This window comes from Triturus cristatus, chromosome 2_2 (genome assembly GCF_964204655.1).
Source record: "Triturus cristatus chromosome 2_2, aTriCri1.1, whole genome shotgun sequence".
Lineage (NCBI taxonomy): Eukaryota > Metazoa > Chordata > Amphibia > Caudata > Salamandridae > Triturus > Triturus cristatus.
In genome coordinates, this window is record NC_140582.1 from 511,331,212 (window position 1) to 511,354,726 (window position 23,515).

General features: G+C 45.1%; 1 long non-coding RNA gene across 1 annotated transcript in view; it reads right to left on the minus strand.

Annotated features, from left to right (window-relative positions):
- LOC146862437 (uncharacterized) overlaps positions 1-23,515 on the minus strand; it is an 82,604-nt gene that overhangs the window by 16,261 nt on the left and 42,828 nt on the right. The window contains exon 2 of the long non-coding RNA XR_014978445.1: positions 2,599-3,116. This is a non-coding gene — a long non-coding RNA (uncharacterized LOC146862437). The remainder of the gene's footprint in view (positions 1-2,598; positions 3,117-23,515) is intronic.

Sequence of the window (23,515 nt, forward strand, 5' to 3'; positions counted from 1 at the left end):
TTTCGAGGCACCTGCCGCAAGAGGAAGTGGGAACACCATCAGATGACAGTCTAAGAACGGAAGCGTTTGTGCAGATGATCGAAGATGACTCATGCCCGTTGGCGATCACCAAGAAAGATCTGTGCGAAGCCACGGATCTGGACCCCACGCTGCAGCGTGTAAAGGACGCTCTAGCCACAGGGCGCTGGCACAAATTTCTGGACGGAGTGGCCAGCCTCATCGAAGAAGAGCAGAACCCTCGGAGGCAGCTATGGAAGGTGCGTCACGAGCTCAGCGTGGGAGAGTCCGGCTTGGTGCAGAACATCGTGGTCCCACGCAGCATGCAGAGACGCTTCGTATCCATAGCCCATCAGGGTCTCCAGGGAGCCGGGAAGATGAAGGCGAGGCTTAGGTCCAAGGTCTGGCTCCCAGGCATGGATCGATTAGTCGAGGAGGAGGTGCGGACCTGCCACTCATGTGCCATAACAGGAGCTGAACCGGTCCCCGCTCCGGTAATCACGGAGGAGCCGTGTAACACACCCTGGAGCAAAGTGAGCATTGACTTCGGCAGTTTTCCTGATGGACGGCATACGATGATCATAATAGACTCATGCACCAAGTTTCCAGTAGTCGAACTAGTGTCATCCACTGCGTTCTCACAGATACAGCCGGCCCTGGAGAAGATATTTGCGACCTTTGGGCTACCAGAAGATAAAGTCAGACAACGGCCCGCCCTTCCAAGGACAGGAATTCCAGGACTTCCTACAACGGAGGGCGGTCAAACACCGAAGAATAACACCTCAATGGCCCCAAGCCAACGGGGAAGTTGTACGATTCATGAGAACACTCAATAGAGCGATGCGCATAGGGTTAGACCAGCATCAAGATCCTGAAACCTGCCTCCATCAGTTCCTGTTTGTATACCGGCAGACGCCATATGCGACGACCGGGTGTGCTCCGGCTACTCTCTTGCTGAAGCGGCATCCTCGTGACCTCATCCGGGAGGAGGCTAACTGGGAACCACCTGGGTTGGACTCAGAGAGAGCCCAGCTGCAGCGCCAACAGACCAACGAGAAGGCCACTCTACGCCGAGGGGCGAAGATCCCGAACATCCAGGTGGGGTCAAGGGTGATTCTGAAAGACCGACACCCCGGCTGGAAGTTCCTCATGCCGTATGAGCCGGAAGAATGGACTGTCACTCAAGTGAAGGGAACAATGATCACAGCTCAGAGAGGGCGGCACACAGTCGTGAGGAATGTGTTGTGGTTTAGGGTGGCGCACAGCTGGCCACCAAGGGTGCCGAGAGAAACTGAAGAAGAGGAAGACAACGATGTGCCTAACTTCACCGGTGGTCCCGAGGAGATCGCCCCGAGTCCAGGTGCCAGTGCAGGGCCGAGACCGAGCCACGAAGCCGAGACCTCCAGGAGTCCAAACCACGAGGGAGACGTGGAGGGTTCCGGCCCGGAGGGGCCTCCCAGTGGCACCATGACAACCCACCAGGGACCACCATCCCGAAGCCAAAGGTACCAGCTGAAGCTGAACCCTGCCCCCAGTCAAAAATTGAAGGACTATGCTTGTCAAGTGGAAGGCGTGATGAAGACGCCCATGGACGATGGGCTGGAGGTACCATGAGAACTGTGGACAGTAGCATCGGTCGATGTTTAGTTCTCTATTTCTTTCTTTCTCTCTCTCTCTCTCTCTCTCTCTCTCGCTCTCTTTCTCTCTCTCCCCTCACACTCAATCCTTATCTTTGCTCCGTTCCTCACTGGACTTGTGTCAGCTAAAGGTTTGGAGAGATGTAGAAGGACACCCGGCCTCTACGCGAATAAGCGTACGCACGCACCCCTCGTGATCGAGCTCGGTCTGAGGGTATAAAAAAAAGGGGCCAATGTTGCACTTGACCTTACGGCCGGAGTATATGCCTGAGTAGTTGTGTCCTTACTGTGCTCCGAAGTGTTAGGCCGCAAGCCCCGTCACAGCCCTCTACATTATTCGGGTCCAGAATTACAGGTGCCCCATCACTGCGACAATGCAGCCTACGGTGCTTGTAAACCCCCAGGGTTCACAATTTCTCAGCTTTGTTTTTTTTGGTTGGGGCTGACCTGGACATAACACAAAAAAATGCTTTATATATCCACATCATAATGTTTGCCAACTAAAGTCCTACCTTTTGAAAATCATAAGGCCCAAAATAACTCAGTATCTGATCTTATATGTTAGTGATTCAAAAAATACAAATAGCATTATGCACAGCCTCGTTCACAATATCAGGTTCTACGTTAATTGAAAGTCCTAGCACAGGAATTATTATTCAAATAAGCTCCTTTATTAAATCCACATATCTGAGGAGACTTCAGATCCATTATAATTCTCATTCAAAAAAGTTTGAAAGCAACATCCATGTAGGTAATTATTATTTGAACCATCATTTCATGTAATATGTACACCCAAAATCTTTAGAGACAGCATATTTGTGCTTTGTACTGTACTGTGTTGAAATAATTTTTTTTAAATAATAAAGAAAAACATTTGAGCCTCATAAACCTTGTTGAAATACCTTTCTGTATGTATGCACTGTGGGTAGAATATCATTTTTAAAAGCAAATGTGGGTCCTCTACCTAAGCTTCTGCAGAGCCACACAGTAGGCTGTAGTGGGACAGGGCCTCTTCTGTAAGCATTTCCAGCTCTTCAGGTGTAAAGTTGGGGACCCTTTCTTCTGAAGACTCAGCCATTTCTGGATGCAGCTATGTCTGAGAAGGTGTGTACAGGAAAAAAGTTAGGAGATAAGAGATTGAATCTCTGCAATCTATGTATGTCATTGTGAAGTATGCATACGTCAGTGGACGTATATGCCAAACATTGTAATGTTTCGAAGTCAATCACAGACTGTGCACCAATGGCAGTGCATTTCCTTAACAGTAGGTTTTCCCGGATGATGAGTATGTCTGTCTTGCTTGCCGAACATTTTAGGCATCCTGTATGCTGAAATTGATAACAATCGGCGGAGATTGTTAAAATGGTGGCGGTTCACTTCCATGCTGCACTTTATTAGGACATCCTTATTACGTTAGGCTTAAGCATCATCCATCACTGCTATTTGTTGGGTTGTGCATAACGGGCTGTGTATTTTAAACCTCTGTTGATGGATTAAAAGAAAAAAGAAAACATCACAAACAATGCATGGAATTTAGCTAAAAAGCTAAGAAAAGTGGAAGACATATCTATAAGCAAAATGTACATTTTAAACAATACATCCATGATGTTTTTCAATGTAGGGCACAACCTGGACATGCAGTGCAAACCAGAGGGTGAAAATGGCAGCAATGGGTTTTTCCCCCGTTTCCTGGATCCAACTACCACAAGATGTTATTTGAAAATACCGCTGCCCAAGGCAGACAGTTTTGGACTTTGCACAACAATTAAAGCCACGAAACGTCAACGCCCACAGCAATCATATCCCTGGCAAAAAGAATTGCAGTCCTGCATTTTGCAGACATTGATTCTTTCCAATAGACAGTTGGGGTTTGTTGAGGAATGTCCCAAACCTGTTTCTCATGTGTGCCCTTCAGAGAGTTCATCAATGTGATGCTCAATCACATAGGGGCCGATTCACAGAATTAATCTGAGACAAAATCCTAAACTTACTACTTTTGGTATTCACAGAAGACATGTAGGGGTCGATTCCGATCCTGGATTTTTTTTCCCGTACGACTCGTATCTGTATTTTTTTACGTGCGAATCGTACAAGTCCCGTACAAACGGCGAAGTACGATTCGTATGTGAAAAATACAAACGAATCGCCTCGGGAAAAGTCTACGAGACGTTCCCGGACAGTTTTACATACAAATCGTAAAACTGAAGTCCGAGCGCGCAAGTACGATCCGTACTGCCCGTCCGAAAACACAAGCGCATGGAAAAGGCCCCGTATGGAGCGAACTTTGTACGATCCCTACCTCGAGTACACTTGTGCCCGGGGTACGAGTCGTACGGCCCCCCCAGCCTCCCACCCCTCCCGCGTACGTCCGCACCGGACCCCCCACCCCCGTATGTATGGACTGTACCCCCCGTATGTATGGACTGTAACCCCCAGCCCCCGTACGTCCGCACCGTACCCCCCACCCCCCGTATGTATGGACCGTACCCCCCACCCCCGTATATACGGACCGTACCCCCCACCCCCTGTATGTACGGACTGTACCCCCCACCCGCGTATGTCCACACCGTACCCCAGGCGTATCCCCCCACCCGCGTATGTCTGCACCGTACCCCAGGCGTACCCCAATCCTCGCGTATGTACGGTCCGTACATACGCGAGGATTGGGGTACGCCTGGGGTACGGTGCGGACATACGCAGGTGGGGGTACGCCTGGGGTACGGTGCGGACATACGCGGGTGGGGGGGTACGGTCCGTACAAACGCTGCCTGACTCCGTGCGGACGTCGCGTACGCGCTGTCCAGGATCAGAATATATGTATTTTTTAGCCGTACGGTGTTTTTTACGATTTGTGCGGAAATGGTAATTCTGTACGAATCGTACTTGCTGGTTTGTAAGGTAGAATTCCCGGGTACGAGTCGTATGGAGGAAACGCTCCATACGACCATTTGTACCCGGGTTTTACAGGATCGGAATCGGCACCTTAGTAGCAGTAAAGTTAGGGTTTTGTCTTAAATTAGGATTTTATCTTAAATTAGGAATTTGTCTTAAAAGCAAAATTTAGGATAAACTTAAATTTAACTTAAGACAAAATCCTAACGTCAGACAAAATCCTAACTTTACTACTACTAAATGTCTTCTGTGAATACCAAAAGTAGTAAATTTAGGATTTTTTTTCTCAGATTAGTTCTGTGAATCGGCCCCAGGATGTCTACAGCCAATTTCCAACTGATGTGGGTACCATAAACACTATTACGGGAGATGTTTATGCCCTGAGAGGCATCGATGCCCTCTGCACCATCAATGGGGCACATACTGCTTTAGTTCCACTTCAGGTGAGAGAACAATGTGGTATTGATTGGAGCATCAACCATCTGGAGAGCGACAGTGCATCTGACACTGTAACCACTTCCAGAACATGGAACCCAAAAGAACAACGTGCAGATCACTTGAATGAATACAAAGATTGAACAATGCCCATAACAGAAAGGTATACGTACAGAGAAACAGAACCGAGCATTCAGAATGCTTAACATACATACTATTACTACAAAAAAGTTTTTAGTAATCTGAAAAACTTTCATTCCATCAGTATGCAGGTGATTTGTATTCAGAACATGTACATCACAAGTGTATGTGCACAATTCCCTGGAACCAGCCATGGAATTGCTACACAGTAGCAGTCTACTACAGCAGTAGACATATTACTCCATAATAAACAATGTGTCTAGCAGTCTACAATGGGCAAATATAGTTTATTAGATTTTTCACTACCATGGAATGTGAATCATATGTAATCCATAGGCTGCCTTTTAGAACCAGACACCCTATATTCTGGGCACTTAGGGCAGAACTTAGGGTTGACTTATAGGTGAATAGAATATAGTTTCCACTTGGCAAGTGGGTTTACTTGCCAAGTCAAATGTAATATGATGTCAACTGTTTTGCCAGTCTGCAAGGCAGGCTTGGAATAAGGTTTTTTTCACGTCACCTCAGTGGTGAACACGTGTGCATCAACCCCACTGGTGGCATTTCAACGTACAGGCCCAAACCATAAACTTGGGACTTACAAGTAAGTTAACATTGACAATTACAATGATACCAATACTGTGTTTATTTTGTACTTACCAGCTACACTCTTGTTTAGGCCTAGCAGCAAATCTTTATTTGTCATTTCAGGGGTGGCACAACCAGTGATGCAGCCCATGAAATGACATTTAATTGGCATCCTAGTTACTGTATATATCCCATTTACTAGGGACGTACAAGTAGATTTAATGTGGCAATCTGTGTAAGGCAATTTGTACCCACTGGTACAAACATGTATGTGTCAGAGCACATACACTGGGCGCTGGTGGTCAGCACCCCAGTGTGCAGGATCATTAAGACAGCATCTAGACCTTCAAGAGTGTTGCAAAATATTGGGAGGGGGACACAAGAAAAAAATTATTTACCTTCATGTGACTTTCACATATGTAATGCACAGTGTCTCACTCTAATGGCCATTTCAAAGTCATTTTTTTTAAAGGCATTTTTTACAGTTCTTTTGGTAAGTGTATTGTATGTAGATAACTGCATGTAGTATTTAAAATACTTTACTTTTTCAAACATTTTCACAGAACCTCCAGCTTGAGTCAAGGTCCAGCAGCCATCACAGACCATTCCAGCCACCAATTCTTCAGGTGGTGAAGACAACAGTGTTCAGGCATCTTCTGCTGATATACATGTGGAGGAGGAGGAGCCGGTCCCTTGTGCGTTGTCTGTTCGGGCTGCACAGGAGAACCTCAATCAGCCCACAACTAATTTGGCAGCAGACATTATCGTTCAGCCTACCCTTATCCAACCTTCTGTTGCTGCCTCTACCTGTGCACTTATGGCCATATCTCCATCTGGTGTGTCTTCCCCTGTCCTGGCTCATGTTTCTGTTCCAGCAACAACACCTGCTGTGGAGTCAGGACCATCTATATCTGTGCGCACACAGCTACGTCGTAGGGTAGGGTTGCCAGGGGTCGAACTGGCTTGGTGCAGTTGGGTGAGGCAATAGATTCCTACAGTTTCAGGATAACGGCTGGACAAAATATCACAGGTACAGCCTCAATACATCAAGATTAGCTGGGCCAGATTATACCCCTCCTCATAAAGAACAATGACCTCCTGGGGGCACAACTCGAATTGCAGAAGGAGCACAATGAACTCCAGAAGGCACATAATGAGCTTCTGGAGAGAAGTATTTCTATGATGTGCTCCTTTTCTGGGATGGTGCAGGATGGCTTCCGGGGACATTTGTAATGCTATTAAAGAAGCAGCACCGTCTTCTTGTGGGGGTCTCTCCACCTCCACCAGCCAGACATTTGCCTTCAAAGAAATGAAGGCCCAAGTAGTCCTTGCAAAACCTTACATCACTCCTGATCTTGCGACTCCCGAGCCATCAGTTCCCCTCAGGATGGACCATTCTTTAGGACCAGTGAAAGATGTCCCCAGGTAGGCCACCACCAAGAGGCGTACGCAGTGGTTGCCTCTTGTGAGCCAGCAGCAATGACTTATGAAATACTTCAATCTCAAATTAGTTTGGTGTCAACTGGACTTGAACTCCTAATAATGGTATTCATCTTAAGCATGTCACTGCTAACATTCAGATATTTTCTGTTCACATTCATTTGCTTCTTAGGTTTTGATTTTCGTTTAACTAAATAAATTATGCTAATTATCATGCTTTGTTTGACTTTAATTGTGTGTGTATTTCGAGTTTCCTAAGCATCGTTGTTAGTGTTTGACTGTGTGAAATTAAGCATACAGTGCTTGGTCCACAAAAGGAGTATTGCAAATCCACATGTTTAAGACAAACATTGATCACAAATCTGTGTGTTTTTAAAGAGAAGACTTTTGAATAATGGTGTCTCACTTGGGGTCATCACATTGAAACAATTAAGCAACACAATTAGATTAGCTTATTTATTCTGTGTTTAAAGAAATAATTCAGTACATTGTTGTGAAATAATGTAATAATTATGAACCCATTCAGCATGTATTTATAGACAAAATCCATTTGGATTTTGTAATAGGTCTCATCAAAGATTCTGGCTCCCAAATCTCTAGTACCAATTGAGTTCCCTCACAATTCTCATGATGCATCAAACGTATGTGTACATCCTTATTCAAAAGGTGAGGTACCACTGACATCTGTTGGAATAAAAAATGGATCTGAGAGACACCCATGTAAGTCAGTTTGATTTAAAGAACGACACTCATCTTGATAACACTCCATACCTGTGTATTCAGCCCAATATAAACAAGTTAGAGACAACACATCAATATACATAAATCTCACCTTCCCAATCTGTATATGACTAGTAAATTGCCTTCCACTGTTAAATGATTACTAAGGACTTCTTTGTGCTCCAGAAGATGATAGTGGGATGAACCACGTGTGTAAAAAGAGTATGAAAAACATTGTAAAAAATATCCATATAAACATAGGTCAAATGGTGCTAAAGGTGCTTGAAACATACTCTTAAATATTAAAGTAAAGTTATTCATTTACATCACATATACATATAAGTTATTGAGGGCCAACCAAATTATAGAGGTTATGCAGCTTCATGAGAAATGGCACTAATATTGCAAAGACCTATGAATTCATCAACGGTGTTAGCAACAAGGGTCTGGTTGGATATGCTGAGTCTCCTGCAAAACATTTGGAATACATATCAAACCACATAACAATCTATTCAGAGTGTGCAGAAAAGAAGTGTGGGTTTCTTTGTATTGTTTGTGTTCATCATGTATCAAAGGTTAAAGTAAGATTATAGGTAGGTGTGATAAAATATCTGTTTTGTTAAAGAACAAATCTTAGAAATTCACTGAAAAAAACAATGGTTAAAGTAATGTTATAGTTAGGTGAATTTTTTAGTGACAACGTTTGGAACTAAAAAGACCACAGGTATTCGGCAGTTATAGTTAGCAGAGCTAACTATAACTTGCGCCCCCACCATGCAATCCTTATGACCTCACATATTACACCACTCATGGCATGTTCTTTGACATCATTTATGACATCAATGATAGCATCTCAAATGACATCATGATTACATCATCCAATGAATGTGATAGTTTGATCTATAGTTTACATAGTGGTGCGTAACTACTATACCACTTATTTATCTAATTTTGTACCGCCTGTGTCCAGCTAAGTGTTTACAGAAATCATGTGCTCCTACTGTGTACAGGTATTGAACACGTTATAAATATTTGAATGGAAGAGTAACACCTTGTGCAGGAGACAGTTGACAACTTTTTTTCATCATGTTCCACACAAGTTTTTAGGCTCTGTAGAAAATGTTTGCCAGAGGGCAAAGATTTTACATACAACAGACTAAGTATTGTAAGGAGCCTTGGGTTATTAGACAGAATCGTCTCAGCATGACAATTTCTACGTAACATAGAAGACTGTGTGAAACAGGTATTAAGCTATGTGCACATGATTGTTTTAATTCACAAGATGGTGTATCTGAAACGTCTTTACCACAATAGTTAGAATAACTTTATTCGGCTTTTTACTTAAAACCAGCAAAGTATACAAATACATTCAGGACCTTACAATTTGAGCAATTAGACAAAGTAAAATTCTTGGATTACATCTTAGATATGTAATAAAAAGGGCATGGCTAAAATTCTAAAACAGTTAAAATACACAGTCATGCATTTAAAAAACACAGCACTTGGGAAGCATGCAATAAAATCTTGTATACAATGCACAGTTAATTTGTGCCGGTAATCAACTTTCATAATCACAGAGGTTAATTCTAATAATAACAATGGGTGTCAGCTACATGCAAAACTTCTGTCATTTGATACACAACGAGAATAAGAAACGACTGACCGCATTGACTATTGGTCGTGTACTAACTTCAATGTTTCGGCAGATTGGTCGTATCCATCTGCTACAGATCATTTGGTATTTTATGCAGAAAAAAAGGAAATGCTCTTCTGTGTCTTTAGTTCTGACACAGGCAGGGCAAATTTCTAGCGATAGACCGGCAGCCTGATTGCTAGGAAACCTTAGTAAAACGTTGCCATACCTAAATCTCATGTATAAACTTTGAGCAAGTGGTGGTGTAATTTGATCCAGGAAGGGGTCAAAGGAAAGGCATGGCTTGGCTCATAAAAATTGTGAAGTTAATTGGCCATTTGCTGCCCTCGTGGCATAGCGCTCTCCCACAGCCACCCAGTACCTAGTCTTGAGCTTTGAACGATCTTACCACAGTATGAAGACTGCAGGTAGTCTTTTCTCTCTGTTTATTAACAGGATCGCTAAATTTATGGAAGCTACCCCCACTGACGCTCCAGTTTTAGCTGGTGAGAGAATACCGATCCTAATGTCCGTGGATGACACATTGATTATCGCCAAAACACCAAGCGGTCTGCAACAAGCCCTGCTGCTCTTCGAAGAGTTTTGTTATCTGCGGGGCCTGGTAATCAACGTGTCAAAAACTAAGTTTATGACCTTTAGTCCGCATAGATCATTTAGGGGAGGAGTAGTATTGAATAACCGACCTCTAGAGCAGGCAAAAGATTTCACGTATCTAGGGGTCATAATGGAGAGAGACATGAAGTGGATCAAGCTACTGGAAATGGCCACTCTGAAGCATCGCCAACTGGCGGGAATCCTGCAAAAAGAGTTCAATACTTCACAAACTAAACCAGTTAGTCCAGTCCTGCAAATATATAGGGGCAGAGTTGTGAGGATTTAGTAATTTTTCCAAACTTACATCAGTGGAAAATATGTTCTTGCGGAACATTACTAAACTCCCACAAAGCACACCAATACATCCGCTGCTCCACGACTTGGGAAGGAAGTCACTGGCTGACATAGCCAGATTGCGACCCCTCCTATATTGGCGGAGAATCTGGTCAACACCACAAGTAAGAGCTTATGCACTTGGCCTGAAGGACTTAATTAGAGTAGACTGTTATAAAGAAAGTCAGATAGTTGCAGGAAATCAGAATAATGTTATCCAATATTGGCATGGCTACACTGTGGGAAAATCCAGAAAGCACCCCGTTTCCAACCAAGGCTTTGTTAAAGGAAAGATACTGGAGTTGGGTTACAGATAACATCGTCAGAAGTAGTGATTCTTTAACACTAACAGGATACTTTCTGAATGTGAAGCCTATCCAAAAGCTGGAACCATACTGGGACACTATCACAAAGCCACATGATAGGAAGTTATACTTCCAATTCAGAGTTGGCTCCTTGCCAGTAACGTCATTCTCGGCAAAATGGAACTTGCAAACCTGTGTCCCTTGTCCATCATGCCCCGTCACCCAGAATCTCTGGCTCAATTATTGTTTGCTTGCCCAGCGTATACGGCCCTGCGCCGTATGTGGCTGACCCCGATTTGTAGAACACTGGGAACTGGAAGCAATGAAGTGGCGCTTAGACTACTACACGCAGATACAACAACATTTATTGCTATTGCTTTGGCAAAGTTTTTAGGCTGGGCATGGTCTATCAGATCCCAAATCATTGCAGCTGGGTAGCGGGTAGGTTACGTGCATATATACTGATTCCTAAATGCCCCCAAATTTTCTGATGTTGTATTTTTTGACTTCCATAGTCCATCTGCTTTGGATAATACTGGTTTATAAGAATATCGTGGCATGGCAAAAGGTTGAGACTAATGAATTTTGTTCTTATAATAAGTACCAAAAAGATAGAATGTATTTAACTATTATTAACTCTGCTTTTATTCCCATAATGTTTTAACTGTTTTATATTTTATATTTCTTAGTATAAATTGATTTTAATATGCTATTAATTAACGGTCATGTGTTCTTCTTAGTTTTGTACACTGTTTTGATGACTAATATTGTCGAATAAAGCTAATATGATGATGACTGCAGTTAATCTAATTTTTAGCATCCTTAGACGTTGTTCATTTTAAGCGAATAGTGTCTTTTATGCCAAGTGTTGCATAGAGTGTACATTGTTTTTAGTAGATAATTTCTAATACTCTGAAGTGTATTTCTCATGAGAGTTTCACTGTCTGCAAACAGTGTAGTACAGAGTAAATCTCGCCATAGAGTGAATACTTTACAGTACCCACTTCTGTACTTGTGTTATTGATTATTAATGTGAACTATGCTACACTTGAAGTATATTGTATGGGGTCAATGTTGCGCATAACCAATGCTTTCTATATCTAAGGGAGTTGTATCTGTGATCAATCAATCAAGTGGTAGTTGTATATCACGGCTAATCACCCTGGGGGGGGGGGGGGGAGTCACCAGGCACTGTGCTGCAGGTATCATTTGAACAGCCAGGTCTTGAGTCCCTTCCTGAACTGGTCCAGTGAGAGTGAAGTGCGGTGGTGGAAGGGAGGTCCAGGCTTTGGCTGTGAGGTGGGAGAAGGAGTGTCCTCCCGAGCGATACGTGGTGTCTGAGAGAGGACAGGCATGCAGAGCGAAGGTTGGTTGGTGGAAGATTAGGTGATGGGTCATGTAGTCTGGTCCTTGGATGTGGAGAACTTTGTAGGCATGGGTCAGGAGCTTGAACTGGCATCTCTTCTGGACGGGGAGCCAGTGGAGGTCTTTCAGGTGTCAGGTGATGTGTGTCCTCTTGGGCAGGTTGAGGATGACTCTGACTGCTGCGTTCTGGATTGTCTGGAGTCTTTGATTGAGTATGGTGGTTCTGCCGGCATAGAGTACGTTGCTGTAGTCGAGCTGGCTGGTGATGATGTCTCATATTCTTATGAGCTATTCTTTACTTACTTTCAGGCCTCTAATGCCATACTAATTTACAGAGTAATTTGTGCAAAAAAGAACCTTGGTCGACGTCATCACTGTCGTCTTCAGTGAAGTCATCAATGATCCAATTTGAGATGTCAACAGTGATGCCATGAATGATGAAACACACAAAAGGTGATGGGAGGAATGCTGGCAAGTTTTTTTAACCACTAGCAATCACTTGGGGTAGCATCCCAACCCACCGTTCTTTTGCTCACCATGCCACCTCAGTTTGGACCCAGCCATATGCAAATAAGAGTTGGCCCTGATCTTCATGGGAAAAGTCCAGCCCAAATTGTCAATCCAGGTCCTCCCTGAACTGGAACACAAGCAACCCAGGACCAGTTTTGCCCTAGTTATGGGCTCATCAGCTGAGAGACAGCTTGGTTCCAGTGACACAGTGCGCAAGGGACCCACGTATGGGCATACCCATGCCACTTAGAGCAGTACATGAAACACACAAAAGGTGAAACAGATCAAAACTCTTAAAGCTCCCACCCACTGGGAGCAGACTTTGTGTTTGCTCCTGCATGGCAGGAGATTCAAAAAAGCTCCCACCAAGTAGGAGCAAAGACAGGATTCCCTGCCTGCACGGTATGGGCAGGGAAACTGCTATGTTCATGGGTGGGCTCCCCGGGACATAGCTAGTGAGCCAACCCTGGGGGTTTGGGTCCCTGGGGCCATTAATGGCTCAGGGTGGTGGTCTCTGCTGCCCCTCCTCAAATTTGTATTAGTTTAGTGGCCCCAGGAGATGTGTTACCCAGGACCTTTAGAGGCAAATGAGGGGGCCTGCGTGGCGCCTCCCCTTTTTCAATCATTTTGGCCCCGGGGTGGCTCCCCTTGGCCTATAATAGTTCGGGGAGGAGGCTGCACTTCCCCATCCCATTAATAAAAGCAAGTGTCCCAAGCCGCCATGTTTTTTTTTTTTTTATCCTGCATGAGTCCCACAGGATTGTTACTAAAGCTGCCAATTCTTTTAATATTTTGGCCTCAGAATGTTCCCTCTGGATGCTCCCCCATGGGGCACAGGTGGCCAGGGTATTCCTTCCCTGCCCCCATTTTTCTTATGTTGCTAGCCGCTAATGGGAGCTCTCACTCCCACGTAAGTCTGACTAGGACGGGAGCGAGATGGCACAAGGAAAATAAAGGTCCCTGGGCCAATCAGAATGCTCTATTCTTAAACTGGTGTTCCCCGCGAGAATCCCTCAATACTCTTGTGGACCCAACTGTCTTGGCATCTATATTTCTTTTACACTTAATTTCTCAAAAACTACTGAATGAATTTACACAAAATCACAAAAGCACAATCTGCATACCAAGATCTATCTTACTGCCAAATGCGGTGTAATTCTGTTCAGCAGTTTTTGCTGTAGCCCTGTCTAAAGAAGTGTAAGGAAAATGCATGGGGATTTCGTGTTTTGGGATCCCCCTTGTTTCTAAGCCCCCGCTTGACGAATCACCTTGAAACTTTCCATGCATTTCCAATGGAACAGCTGACTTAACTATAACTGCCCTGTGGCAACCACCACTGGGTAAAATCTATGTATCTATCTATCTATCTATCTATCTATCTATCTATCTATCTATCTATCTATCTATCTATCTATCTATCTATCTATCTATCTATCTATCTATCTATCTGTCTATCTATCTGTCTATCTATCTATCTATCTATCTATCTGTCTGTCTATCTATCTGTCTGTCTATCTATCTGTCTATCTATCTATCTATCTATCATCTGTCTATCAATCTATCTGTCTGTCTGTCTGTCTGTCTATCTATCTATCTACACATACATATATATTTTTAGATGATCTCTATATTATATATATATGTATACACGTATGTAAAAATATGTTGTATTTTTAGATATTGATATAGACATATATACATCCTAAGTCAGATTAGCATTTTAAGCAAATAGCACTGCTTTGCAATGAAATGAAGTTGGACAAACTAACGTGTGTAGCAAGGTGCAGTGTCTGTTTTGCTTTTTCTGTGTTGCCTTCTGGCACTTTCAGCAGCTGTGTTGGTGGGATACGGAGCCGGAGGAGGATGAGCAGAAGTGGGACACGGACCCCCTCATACTCCTCTAGATACACCACTTATGACAATTCCTTTCTTCCAGGTGGCAGGTAGATGAGAGGTGCCGCTCGTGTTTGTGGAACTCTTCGCCAGTGAACTCTGTGAGTGTTTGCTTTGGGTGTGAGGGACTGCGAGGCTCTGCAGCAGCAACATCCTCCTCAGCTGCAGCCTCTTCCCGGACACTCCCCTTCTTGCCTGCCTTTAAAATTATTTTAAAGAGATTGCAAACGTGGGCTAAGGATAATGATGTTCTTTCCAAGTTCCAGTACGGTTCAAGTCAGGTTTGGGTACTGTCGAACAAGGACTTAATCTAGCAATAATAACTGGTAAATACTTGGTGGCAAAAAGGGGTAACCTTTTTATGACTTTTGTAGATCTTAGCTCAGCTTTCGATTGTTTGAGTCATGAGATCTTGTGGGATACATTAACAGGGCTTGGCATCGACCTAAACATTCTCAATTTTATCAAAGAGCTATATAGAGGGGCAGGGGCAAAGGTACGTTTTGGAAAAAGAGGAGAATGTACAAACAAATTTCCAATAATGAAAGGTGTTCGCCAGGGCTGCATTCTGGCACCTTTTCTTTTTAATTTATATATAAATGGTGTGGCGGAATCTTTAACAAAGTTAGAAGCAGATTATCCCCTAATTGATGGCACGGCGGTTCCTATACTACTATATGCAGATGATGCGGTTATCATGGCCAGAACCCAAGCGGGCCTCCAAAAGGCGATAACTAGCTTCTCAGTTTTCATGGGATCTAGGGGTCTAAAAATTAATATTGGGAAAACTTTTACCATGTGCTGCTCATCTAAGAAGAAGATTTCTTGTAATATTTTTATAGAACAGTCTAAGATAGCATTAACAAGTACTTTTTCATATCTGAGAATTGTTTTTAATAAAAAGGGCACTTGGACAACAGCGGTTAGCACAAGGAATCTTGCATTTGCTCGTGCATTAGGCGCAGTAAAACAGTTTTCTAATAAGCTGGGAGGTAGGCCTGTTCGTATCCTAATGGATATCTACAAGTCTAAATGTGTGTCAACTGCTATATATGGGGCGGGTATTTGGGACACTGCAGATTGCCGGGAAATACAAGTAAAGGAAAATCTTTTCCTGCGTTATCTGCTAGCTGTCCCCATTTCGACCTCCACATACGTTTGCCATAAGGAACTAGACTTGTTTTATATATCTGATTTATTTAAAATCAGTCCATTATTGTTATGGCACAAGATATGGACCTCGATGCATACTGCTCTTAATAGAGCCATTTTGCTGGACTGCATTAAACTTGAGAGATCAAAAAACATACAATGGATTTCATAGGTAAAGGATTTTATGTCCAATATGGGACACCAAGCTTATTTGAACTCTCCCTCTTCGCTATCCTTGATCCCCAGAAAGGCATTTAAAAAATGCTGTCTTGCATTTCTCGAGAGGAAACGGTGGCGTGAGGAGAAGAGTAAGGTGTCCGTAATACAACATCACTTACTTTTGCAGGGTCCCGGTATGCAGCTTTACCTATCTCACGAGCAACCTAGTTACAATAGAATGCTATTAGCCCGATTTAGAACTGGTACTTATTTTAGGTTGCTAACCTTCCCAGATAGCAACGATTGGTCTTTAAGTTTAATGAAATGCCCCAGCGATAATCTTTCTATGCAATCAACAATACATTCCGTTTTGTTTTGCAAATTTTATGCCTGTGGGAGAAAGAGATATTTGATTCCCCTTCTTAAGATTTGGGGCTTGAGGCAGTGCAGACCTGCTTATTTAAAGCTGTTGCTATTAGAAGATGAAATGCCCATTAACGCTGTATCCAAGTTTTTAAAATTTGCAATTAGATGTAGATCTTCTATGGATTAACTTTTAATTCTGTTTCATTTTAGATTTTCCCACTATGATGTACTTAATTTGTAATGTATTTCGATTCTATTATTGTGTTTTATTGTATGTATTTTTACTGTGCTTTTATGATTTTCATGTTGAAATCGAATAAAGCTATCTTTGATTGATTGATTGAGAGGTGAGGGAGAGGGAGCGCAATGAAAAATAGACATGCCATGTGTGAGGCTCTGCAAGCGCAACTGGCTCACACAGCCTGATAAAGTAACTCTGACTCATACCAGAGCGTTGCAATGAGAACCTCTATCTTGAATATGTGATAGCTACACAGTCAGAGGGTGACTCAGGGTGATGCTGCCTGTATATTAGATTGTGACTGTAGCAGCCTTCCTGGAAATTAGGGTATTTCAAAGAGAACCTGAACACTTAAACCCTTGAGTTCAGAATAGTCACCGTGATGTATGTAACAAGCTTACAAGATAAAATGCAACTCTCTTTAAAACAAACAGTCATATAACATACTCTTTATCGCAGAATAAGACCCACTGCTTACAGTTTTTAGGCTAGCTTTAGCTTCTCTCTCACCAGCAGCATATTTTCAAAAACATAATGAAAATACACATTTATCTGTATATACACAGGGTGTTTCAACAGGCCCTCTCCATTCAATAGTGTGTATAATGGTCATTCACATTTTATTTCCACCCACCACAGCCTTGGGCAGAGTCATCCCATTTCATTCAGTGGCTGTCTTGCACTGTAAGTAATGGGCTTTTACTCATCACACCTGCACAGTCACCTGAAAATGGGTGCACTTCCCTGCCAAGGCAAATGTTCCAGGACTGCTGGGCCCCCATCTTTAATTTTTATATTTTTGTCAACTTGTTTTGTTTTGCATCTTGTTTGCGAAACATTATATTTGAAAAAATCATTTCTACCATTGCAAACTAGTTGGTTTTGGTAGTGCTGGTTATTTCTGGCAGATAAATGTTAAATCTGGAGGATAAGCAACAAAGGAAGTCTTTCCAGCTTTTGTTGCTCATTTCTCTGCCCTTTGTTTCCTCCTTCTTTAATTGGGGTGGAGGCCACTGTAATTTCAATGTGGGAGGTGGGCCACACAGCCCTTCATCCCTGGCTGATTTCAGCCTCAGGGACACCAGCCGGCCTTCAAATGCTAGGTGCCTTGGAGCCCACCCAGGGCACCTAGTCAACACCGTTGCGGACTTTAGGGAGCCTCAATGCCCCGCTGTCCCTGTCGGTTCCTCGCTTTTTGCAGGAGCCAGCATTGCTCTCACCCACATGGAGATGCTAAACATGCAGCTGCCTCTGTATAAGAGCAATTCTTTCGTCTGTTTCCGTGCCTGCATCTCTTCAGGCAGGTAAACAGACGAAAACTCCACTCTCAGCTAGTGGGAGTGGTTTCACAGGTCTTGCTTGCTGAGAGCAGAGTTTGTGTTTGTTCTGACTTGACGGGAGATGTCAAGGCCCTCTCCATCCAATCGTTTGCATAGGGTCATTCACATTTTATTTCCGCTCTGCCACGGCTTTGGGCAGTGAGTCATCCCATTTCATTCAGTGGCTGTCTTGCACTGTAAGTAATGAGTTTTTACTTATCGCACCTGCACAGTCACCTGAAAATGGGTACACTTCCCTGCCAAGGCAAATGTTCCTGGGCTGCTGGGCCCCCATCTTTAATTTTTATATTTTTTACCAATGTTTTTGTTTTGCATCTTGTTAGCAAAACATTATATTTGAAAAAATCATTCCTATCATTGCCAAACCAGTGTGCTTTGGAAGTGCTTGTTATTTCTGTCACATAAATGTTAAATTTGGAGCAGAAGCAACAACTAAATTCTCTTAAGTTTTTTCTGCTCATTTCTCTGCCCTTTTTTCCCTCTCTCCTTATAGGGTGCGGGGACCACTGTAATTTCAAGAGGAAAACTCAACTCTCAGCAAGCGGGAGTGGTTCCACAGGTCTTGCTTGCTGAGAGCAGAGCTTGTGTTTGTTCTGACTTGACGGGAGCTGTCGAAGCCACTGCCATGTCAGAGCAAACAGCTATGTCCCGGGGTAGGCACCCTGGGACATGGGAGGAGCTGGCCCTGCGGGGTGGAGGTCCCAAGGGATATATATGGCTCCCGGAGAGGGGTAGTGCTGCTCCCCCTCCTTTGTTGTTCATGGGCTGGCCCCATGGAGATGGTGGTACCCGGCCTAGGAGGAGCACAGCGCAGCCCACTCCCATTTTACAAATGTTATTGTGGTCCCTGGGGGGTCCGTGAGGCCTCCCATTACTTTCAATGCATCCCCAGAGAGGTGGTGATCCCCAGGGGGGTCTGCGAGGCACCCCATTTCTTTCTCTTTAGCCCCTGGGAGGTGGTGATCTGTGGGGCTCGTGGGGTCTGAAGCTGAGCCCCAAGATGACTGCCAAAACTTCCTGCTTGAAGTGTTGGCAGCCAATCAGATCTCAGCACGAGATTGAGAGTGTTTGCGCAACCTCGGCATCCCTAGATATCTGAATTAGTTAGTTGTCCAATATTTCCTAAACTGCTGAATGGATTTACACCAATTCACAAAAAGGTTCACTTTCTGAACCAACAGTTACTTATCTGCCAAATTTAGTTGAAAATTCCATTCAGCAGTTCGGGCTGAAATCGTGTCTAAAATCACAATGGAAATTTGCATGGGGAAAATGTGTTTTGGGATCCCCCCTTTTTCTTGGCCCCCGCTTGATGGATCACCCCAAAACTTTTAAGACAGCAGCTAAAGTGAGTGTCTTAATAATTTTGAATTTTTTTTGAGGATTCGTCAAATGGCACCAAAGTTATTAGCAAAACAAAAAACACTCTTCCTATGGAAACATGAGACTAATATGTATGTGTAGTCGCCAGTAGGTAGTTATAGTTAGGACCTATTTTCCATAGGAAATCCGCAACATTCTATTTGGAATAACGTTGGCGTCGATTGATGAATCTTCGTGAAAGTTTCCAAACTTTTGGCCAGCTCCGGTCCGCTCCTATCCTGAAAATTTCACGGTGATTCATCAAACGGGGGCCGAGAAAAAAGGGGGGTCCCAAAACACATTTTCCCCATGCATTTTCCCATAGGACCTGTTGACGCAGCTACAGCCCGAAGTGCTCAACGGAATTACACCAATTTTAGCAAAGAGGTAGTCCTCAGTTCAGACTCATGCCTTTTGCTTAAATGGTGTAAATACGTTCAGTAGTTCCTGAGAAAATCAAAAGTAAAATCACATATATATCTGGGCGGAGCCTAACCACACATCTCATTGTGAGATCTGATTGGCTGTCAGCACTTCATCCTAGAAGTGTTGGCAGCCATCTTGGGACCAATATACATGATAGCACCTCATCAAAAAGCATTGCAGTTAATAGAAGGTTTTAAGACTTTAGTTACATTATAAATCATTTGTTGATGGTATCATACTCATTTTAGGAATTGTGGTGTGTTCTAAGGTGATTTTACCATGTGAAAAAGCCTTCTGTTGTGATATCATGAATCATGTTTGAGAGAAAACTATTTTCTCATGCTTTTCCCACAGAGGTTTGGAAGGTGATCTAGAAGCTAAACTTAGAGCATATTTTCTTTAAAGTCACATTATCTTTCTCAGTCATGTGAGAATGAAGTCTGACATTCTGAGTAAAACATGTACATCCAACAAGGGCAGAGACTGTCAGTTGATTCCTTTGTGTTCTACTGCAGCTTCCCAGAGTGTTCTAAAGAACAATTAGAGCGCTAACAGTCCTACTTATGACAAACGTATGGCACACCTGAAGCCATCTTGGTTGGAATAAAGTGGTAACTCTTAAAACATTTAATTTAAAAAGGAACAAAATGAGGGGGTTCATTTTACCATAGACGGACGGGAACGAACAACGGCACAAACGAGCATGTAAGGGGCTGCAAAAATGGCGGAAAACTACTGCATTGGTAATCGGACACGAGCATCCACATATGGCTGGAGTGTAGAACGGACTACCGGTGCTGTGAGTGCGGAGACGAGCTGTTGAACATCAGGCTCAGGTCGCGGCTCTGGGAACACAAGATGGCGCCACCCGGAGTGACCGAGGGCTACGGTGGTGAAGAGCCGACGAGATCAGCGATGCGGGCCGCCCTGGTGCGTTGGGACGTGTGAGAATGCCACGGACTCCAGAAGTTGGGATTGCACTGGTGTTTTAAGTGCTTTCCGGAGGGCCCTGTGCGGACGAGTGGAGAGGCGCGAAATGGCGGCGGAGCCCGATTTGAACTCCCGCTCTGGATGAAGATAGCGTGAGATGCGGTCTGTTACATCGGTACATGGCGACACTGGCGCCTCGACTGACCCTGCCACCCACTGCTGCCATGAGCGCGGCGAAGGTGAGCACTGCCTGATCGACACTTGGGACCCTGCCTGCCCGGGGGCGCTAACTCCCTGTGCTGTCGGGGGCCAGAGGGCTGGCTGGCATGACTGCGGAAGGGCGAGGCTGCCGCGAGTGTGAACCGCGGGCTGCTGGTTTCGGCGGCCGCTGGCACACCGAAGGAGGTGAAGGTCTGATCCCCGGCGCATACAACGCTGCCTCCTAAAGAGCGTGTCTGCATCAAACTGGCTTCTGTGGTAGATCGCCGACCCTGAGGCATGCGGGGTGCCTGGAAGTTGCCTAGAATGCTGGCTATTATTCGCTATATTACACACCTGCTGTGTGGCCCCCAGGCTTGTTAATGGGTCTGAAGGGCGCTGTGTGCTTGTCCCGACATCAAGGCACGTGTGGCGAGAGGCAGCTGACAGAGCGTGGACTCAACATAGGGTGCTGGAGCTGCACACACATCGGAGACCCGCGCGTGGATTGACCGGGGTCTATTGCGACTGCGGGCGGAAGACTGCGACACCTCCACTGGGAGGCCTACAACTCGTTTTGTTCTGGTGGCTGACGTGGGAAGACAGGGACATGGGGAAACAAGATAAGACTCAATCTAAGCTCCCTTTTGAGTCCAAACGGCAGGCGAAGGGCTCCGCACCTCTATCGGATACTGCCCTCGACGCTGGAGAGGCGATGCCCACGGGTATGGAGGGGGTGTTACAGGCCATCCAGCAGAGCCTGCAGGACATAAATGGCAAACTGGACACCATCACGATACGAGTGGACAATATGGCGGCGAAGCTGGATGGCCAAGGGGACAGACTGGTGGAGGCGGAAAATCGCATTGGAGCGGTGGAAGATGTCTCCCAGGCCACGGCCAAAAAATGTGCGGAGGTTGAGCAGCTGCTCGATGTGCTAAAAAACAAGGCGGAGGATTAGGAAGCGCAGTCCCGGCGCAACAATGTAAGGATCACAGGGGTTCCAGAGTCCACCAACGTTGGACGTATGGAAACGTATGTGGAGGAGCTGATCTGCAGTGTCATTGGCACGGAACACCTCTCCCCGATGTTCTTGATTGAGCGAGCGCACCGATCGCTGGCGCCGCGGCCGAAGCCTGGAGCGCCCCCGCGTCCTATAGTTGCTAGAGTCCTTAACTATAGAGACCGTGATGTCATATTACGGCTGGCGAGAGAAAAGCGGCAGATAACACATCAGGGTAATACGCTGGAATTTTACCCGGACTTCACGGTAGCGGTCCAGCTGGCGCGGAAGGAATTCAATCCTGTTAAGAAAAAGTTGCGCGACTTTGGGATTGATTATGCAATGCTGTACCCAGCCAGGCTCCGAGTGATGCATGAGGGCCGAGCAACGATATGTCACACGCCTAAGGCGGCGCAATATCTCGTCAAACGTATTGGCCTCAAACATAAAGAGCGGCAGAGAACGGATCAGAATCCGGATGCAGACTAGACGGCAGACGAAGAGCGGACTTCGGAGAGCGGCAAAGCAAGTTGTGCGAGGCTGCCGAGATGTCTGCACTTGGTAAGGTGACGAACCTACTCCAGATCCCAGGGCCTCGGGGGGAGTGCATCGCTGCCTTGCATTGACTGTGGGACTTTTCTGGGCTGCTGTGGACCGTGAGTACGAGTGGTGCGAACTATGTTGTCTTTACGAACATTCTGCTGCGCTATGGCACGTCAAAGTGCGTACAGATCGGATGGACCTGGTGCCTGTTGTTTTGTTGATGATTGCTAAGGGGGCACCGCACCACAAACTCGAGACTGCAATATTGGCTGGCACTGCTGACCTGAATGTGGCTCTAATAGGCCTGAGGGAATGGGAGATGCTGGACCAGATGTTGGGGGTAATGAGCAGCTCATTGGCGGGGGTCCTCTGATACATGTGGGGTCACGGGGTTGGCTGCAGGAATGTTATTGAGGTGTTGCCCACCGACAAGCGGATTTGAACTGCTGTGGGGCGGTTGGCACCACTCGGTTCCCTGATCATTGTGCGATATGTCATACGACGGTAAGCTACCTGTACTGACATGGTAAAATCTAGGTCCCAACTCCTAATGTAATCCCGTCCACATCCATTTAGTTGGATGGAGATGTGTGCTCTGGGCAATCCCCCTATGCGGGTGATCCCCGAACTCAGTTATTTTATGTTAACCTATTGTAATGGGGTGTGTCTTTGGCATGGTTGGGGTGCTGAAGTGGGTGGGGGGAGGGGGAAAGGATTTGGAAAGTTGGTTTGTTGGTCGCAGTGCATGAGACGCATCGCTGAAATCCGAAAAATTGCACTAGGGAACAACGAGGTCCATGGGCGCTCAGATCCTCGCTGGAACGCACTAACCGAATGCCTGTATTGGATCTGCCTCACTAGTACTATTGGTAAATGGGGGACGCAAGGGTAGGGGCCGGGTGCCTCAAATTGCTGACGTGGAATGTGCGGGGGCTTAATAACCCCCAAAAAATCAGACAGACACTAGCATACTTAGATAGGCTACACATAGATATTGCACTACTACAGGAGACGCACTGTGCGCCGGCGCATGGGTCTAGCATAGAAGGAAGGTGGGCTGAGTCGGTGCATCACTCTATGTACTCATCCTATGCCAGAGGGGTGTTAATACTGGTTAAAAGGGGACTGCAGTTCAAGATAGAAACAACGGTGGCAGATGAAATGGGGCGCTTTGTGATTGTTACCGGTCTACTGCGGGGGCAGGGACTGGCCATTGCGAGCACATATGGGCCGAATGTGGACGATCCGCAATTCTACCATTCCCTATGGGGCAAGCTGAGGGACCTGCAGG